Here is a 6,000-nt window from a genome sequence, read left to right as displayed (position 1 = left end):
TATCCCAAGGGAGGATCGCCTATTTAGAATGTGCAAAAGGGACATAGAAATTGCCAGACATGTGCTCACCAATTGTAGTCTTCTGGTTCCTCTCTACAACAAAGGCTACGTGGAATTCCTGGACTATTGTTCGGATCAATTTTGGAGCGCCATATATAGCGCAGAATCTCAGGTGATTACGGCGGCAGCATTCCACATATGGAACTTGATTAAGGATAGATTGAACTGAACCAATGGATTGACCATTCTAAATATCCCTATGTCCCTGGTTATTCGATACTGATCAACCTGTTTGGTTCTTTTAGATAACCAGTGATTTTATCCGCAGGGCTTTTAACCTTGACAATCTCCTTTTAACCTGATTTTTTACAAATTACTGTTAATTGAAACTGTAGGAAATTATGTTTTGTCTTAATGAAATCTGTGTTGTTGCTCCATCATGTAATATGTTCATATGTAAAGGTTGTATAACCAAAATGCACATAATTGGTAAAGGGGGCCAGAGCAGGAGGGAGAGACCAGAAACGAGATGAGGAACAAAATAGTAGGGAGAACCAGACTAGGGGTGAAAGACAAACTAGAAGAGGACAGTCTACGGTGGTGAGACAAGCGGGAGAGGCAGAACAAAGTGGGAAAGACTGAATGCGAGTCAGTCTAGGGCCAAATAAGAGGAGACCGAACAGTCAGAAGAGACGGAATACAGGAGAGAGTCATAACAGGAAGGAGAGACTGAAAGGGACCGCCTGGGACATAGAGATCCTATTTGGGGGAGAGGGGTTAGGAGGCAGAGACAAAATGCGAGGGATAGACCAAGACAGAATAAGATTGAGATACGGAACAAGAGGCAGGAACTGAGCATAAGGAAGTGGAGATGTCAGCCAGAATGGGAAAGGAGCGGTTTACAGAATGAGAGGGAAACCTGACAGGAGAGAGAACTTGCGCATTCTCAAAGTCACTGGGCCTAGTAAGATCGTTGTTTTTGTTCTTCCTTGTTCCCGCCCTTGCGTCGTCGCGCTCTGAATCACTTGTGTATGAGCGCAGTACAAATAAAATATCAACTAAAAGGAGGGTTCAAAGAGGAAAGAAGATCGAGAGAATGAGACGGAAAAGGTGGAGAACATGCAGTAATGTGAGAGAGAACAAGACAAGACACAGGCAGAACAAGAAAGCAACGGGCAGGGCCGATTTGAAGGGGAAAAGAGGTAGTGGGTACAGAGGAGAGATGGACACAAAAGGAGGGAGAGAAATGGAAGGAATTGATTTTATCAAGAAAGAATGGGGTGTTCGGGCGAGAGACAATTGGAGGGTGAGGAGAGATAGTCTGTAAGAAGGAGAGATAAAGTACAATATTTGTGGGTATGAGATGGAAGAGTGGACGTGGAAATGTGAACGAACAGGAGAATGCCTGAAGGGGGCATTCAGGACTAATGGAGACAGATCTGGTGCAGTGAAGAAGGAAAAGAGGGAACAGCAGAGAGAATTAAAATGGGGGAGACTGGGCAAGGAAGAAGGGCAAGACAGAAGGTGGTATAAGACTAGGAGGGGGCGAGAAAGAATTCAATAAAGAGACAAGTCTGAAAGGGAGTTGGCTGCTGCGTTATACTGTGTAAACCCCATCCTTGATCACTAAAATGTTGATAGTGAATGGTTAGGACATGCGTGTTCGCTCTCCACACTTCTCGGTCTAAGTTTGCTAAAGCAGGCTTCTGCCACAAAAGAAAACATATCAACTCTAACTCATTTTGATAGTGCAATGAATCCAATAAGAATAAAACGAACAAAAATGTTAAATATTGAATTCACGGAGCCATCCCCATGTCACCCCCCTGGGAGACTCCAGGTTGAGGGGTAGCTACGAGTGTGTGGTCACATGGCATGCTTCCTGCGCTCAGCTATACCCCCCCCCCCCCCCACACACGCCCTTTCAGCATTGGTAGAAGTGGGCACTTGAAAACTGTGTCCATTGCCAATCGAGCAACCTTAATGGGCAGCCCCCCCCCATCCCTCCAAGTCCCCAACCTCTTGTTTTCTCAAAGAGGGCACACTTGGATCTGATGTACACGATTACAGTTAATGCCACACTCAGTTGTGCTCGTGTTTTCTTTTTTTTTTATTGTGCATTTTGATTAAATAAAGTAACCTTAACACAAGATAAAAGAAACAGTGGCATGGCTAGGGCAGGGCCTGGGGGAGGGGGCGTACCCCCCTCTGAAATCCTGGGCCCCTCCTTGTAACCCCCCCCCCTACCTAATGGGAGCAGTGACTGTGTTCTCCATTTGTGGTGTCAGTTGTGACAGTCACTAAGGCAAATGTCTGCACAGTGATGGAACATTAGTCACTGAATGGTTTAGTTCCTGCATTCTGATGGGAGGGGAGGTGCAGTGGGGTTTGGGTAGTTGGTCTGCACAAAAGCCTCTCTGCAGGAGTGCTTGTGACATCACCATTACCTTCAGCGCCCCCATGCCCCCTACCCCGGGCTGTGTGAGCGCTTTAAAAAAAATGCAAAAATAAATCAAATAGGCGCCCCCCAGCCCACTTTTGTCTCTGGCCCCCCTACTTTTGTCTTTGGCCCCCTCTGTGCCCTGGCGACGCCACTGAAAATACACATTTACATAACAAGGTAAGGGGTCCATTCTGCTTGTTACATCTTGAAGCTTGTGCTCATTTTGATCGTCCTTGGAATCTTTAAAGGATGAGCAGCACAGGAATTCTATCTAACCTGTGACCCACGGCCACACGCATCGCTGCAGCAAGCGCCCAACCCACGCTACCAGTCTCCCCATCTTCTTAAGAAGAAGTTCAGTGATTACACGATATGCTTCCGCTGTACAGGCCTTCATAAACAGATATACTATTTTCATGGTTGGACCGTTTCCCGGTTGACTGACTTCATCGGATATGTCAAAGCAGCATAATGTTGAATAATGGCCCTAATCTGCGCTGTGCCGGGCGCACCCTGCGAGCGAGTGTATTCTGGTGACCGCTAGAGGGCCTGGTCGGTCTGCGGCTGCCTTGAAGAGCAGTGGAGACTGCAGGCTTCCTTCACACGGCGACGCTGCCAGGCGCTCTACCTCCTGCCCCGCTGCGTTCAGTCCATGCCTGGTCCCGCCACCACTTCGCTTCACATCGAATGCTAAAGGCACGGAACCAGGAGGTGAGCAGACGACTTTTCTTAATAGCCAACGGTTTTATGCCCAAACCTAGTGTCGGAGCTGTGCGTTATGAATTACCCAAACCTCCGAATAGAAGCAGAATTCATTCACGTGACCGCTATTTGTCTCCGTCTCACTCTGCCTTTGCTCAGGTGTCAAGTCTGCTTACATATGATGCGCGCATAGCGCTTAAAGGGGATAGGCACTTCTGTCTTGATAGGGTTGTTTGATATAAAATGCACACAAGCAAATGCCGGTTATTTTCCAAGATTGTTTGCCAGTATTTGTTTGGTAATTCAGATTGTCTAAGAAGCTACTACAGGCGGCCATCTCCATCTCGCAAACCTTTCAACCACTCAACTTTAAATTACATTATCCATAGGAATTACTGATGGTCCAACACCCGAAGAAAAGCAAACGTGCCCATCGGTTCCCTCATTTGGAGAGTGTCGTCCTATGTGAACTCCCCTTCATCCCCCCAATAAGCCAATTGCATCCCATACACTTAAACGGGATACCCACTTCACTAGGGTGACCAGTTTTATAAAGTAAAAAACCAAGACATGGCAACTAACATAAAAGGGTATATGATGATAGAACCGATACTAGCACCAAAGCCCAGCACTCGGTGTATACCGAGCTGAAGCTGCCAACAGCACACCACTTCTCCCAATCTCCTTCTCCCCTCCTCCCGACTAACCCTACCCACCGTGGCCCTGTTTACAGATCCGCCAGAGCGCCTGGGGACCAATTCCGTTGGTGACGGTGCGCTATACAAGTACTGCTAACATAACATAACATATATATATGGTCGTTATACATAATGTCGCCGGGAAAAGGTTGTGGTAACATTATATATGGAGGCCACATATATATATATATATGGGGCCAAGGGTAGCAGGGGTGTCCCCCACATGTTCAATGTGTTAATGTCCCTGCAGAAAACGACCCTTTTTCTGGTGACTTTTTTGCCATGCAATATTTTTGCAGGGACATTATGACATAGAACCCATCAGGGCCGGCCTTGGGGCAGGGCGGGCCGGGCGACCGCCCTGGGCGCCATAGCCCCCCAGGGCACCAGCTCGGGGAGCCTTTCAAGGGCTAGCCCGAGCTGGCGTGATGGGAGAAGTGTCCTTTTGAAATTAAATGCGGGAGCAGGCGCATTTAACAACAATAGGGTGCTTGCACCCTATTGAGATCATTACCTGCCCTCTGCGACACGGGAGCGGGGCGGTTTTCATCAAAGTAGGGCGCTGATGCTTGCATCAGCGCCCTATTCCAGTGATTAACTCCCTGCTCCGGTGCAGGGAGATAATCATCTTAATAGGGTGCAGCAGCACCCTGTTAAATGCGCCTGCAAGCACATTTAATTTCAAATGGACGCCTTCTACCACCACCGAAAAGACCTATTGGCGCCTCCAACAACCCCCCCCCACAACTGACCAAGGGTGCGGGGGGGGGGAATTGTTATTTTTCTGCCTGGGGCGCTGCCGCCACTAAGACCGGCATGGACGTCATTCCACCAAAATGCCAGAGGTAGCGGAAGTGACATCACATGACCCTTGACCTCTGACGACATCACAGGAAGTGATGTCATTTGACCCCACCCTGAAGCCACATCACAGGAAGCGATGGAACACGACCTTTCACCCCTTGACAAAACAGGAAGTGGCATCACATAGCATTGTTTCTAAGTACACTATGAAAAATATGGTCACGATATCACTGTAAAGTGATATACATTTCATACTGATCACCTTATGTATTGTTAATATCAGCTCGTATAGGCCCATTTACCAAATTACTGTGAATGCAAGCAGACGTCCAAGGCCAAACGATAATGATGTGTTAATATATGGTGTCCAGTCAACTGGTCGACTGCAATTTGGTCGACTGCAATTTGGTCGACGCAATTTGGTCGAATGCCAAATGGTCGAATTTTTTTTTTTTTATATATATATATGTGTTTTGTGGGTTTTCGTGTGGGGAAAAAAAAGAAAAAAGAAAAAAAAGGGGGTGGGGGGGGACCCCCCAAAAAAAACCCAAAAATGGGTAAAAAAAAAAAAAAAAAAAAATTCGACCATTTGGCATTCGACCAAATGGTGTCGACCAAATTGTCTGTCGACCAAATGTTTTCGACCATTTGACTGGTAACCGCAATGCGCGTAAGCTTTCATATAGAGCAAATATACATACAATATCACCCAACCTGCGTTGGTACTTATTTGACCTTGCTGGGAGCTGAACCTCCAGAGCACACGTACATTGCAGCAGCGAGTGCTCAACCCACTGAGCTATCTTACCCGCAATAGCTATCAGAAAACAAGCCACTCAAGAAACACAGAGCCACATGCTTTAGGGGTAGCAAGGGAGACCTCGGGGGTTACAGGTGTGACCCCTGAATGACATCCCTGGAAAGTGGCTGTCAAGGCACTACGCTTCAGTAGCGTTTGAAGAAGGGGGTTTAAGGGTTACTCTTCAAAGAAACACATATTATAATTAATATATGACAAACTAACACTATCTTAAGTTGTACAATTCGGCATTTCTTCTGTGCGAGAATGTGCATTCCTGCTTGCCAGCTTTGAAGACCGCTACAAAAAAACTGGCACCACTGCAGTTTCCAACGGGACATCTGGTCGCCCTACACTTCACCAGCTACACTCCGCTTCCTTTCCCGCTGGAGATTCGACACGAGGAGGGGTGAGGAACAGGCAACGTTTCATCCGTTACTCCAACAAGGCACAGGCAGAATGTAGAGCCACGGCCCCCATATCACAAGTGCTGTAAAACAAGACCTCTGCAACCGTAGCATTTATATGGATGTGTGTAAAGGTGACAGCATGTA

At 47.2% G+C, this 6,000-nt stretch overlaps 1 protein-coding gene across 1 annotated transcript in view; it reads left to right on the top strand.

Moving 5' to 3' along the window:
• Positions 1-3,060: 3,060 nt before the first annotated feature.
• LOC138472640 (putative 4,5-dihydroxyphthalate dehydrogenase) overlaps positions 3,061-6,000 on the top strand; it is a 2,792,617-nt gene continuing 2,789,677 nt past the window's right edge. The window contains exon 1 of the mRNA XM_069610912.1: positions 3,061-3,154. The gene's annotated coding sequence lies outside the window, so the exon portion shown is untranslated. The remainder of the gene's footprint in view (positions 3,155-6,000) is intronic.

Source organism: Ambystoma mexicanum, chromosome 8 (assembly GCF_040938575.1).
Source record: "Ambystoma mexicanum isolate Mex_15411 chromosome 8, UKY_AmexF1_1, whole genome shotgun sequence".
NCBI classification, from domain to species: domain Eukaryota; kingdom Metazoa; phylum Chordata; class Amphibia; order Caudata; family Ambystomatidae; genus Ambystoma; species Ambystoma mexicanum.
The sequence above is the reverse complement of the archived record's forward strand: the minus strand, read 5'-3'. Positions and strand labels throughout refer to the sequence as shown.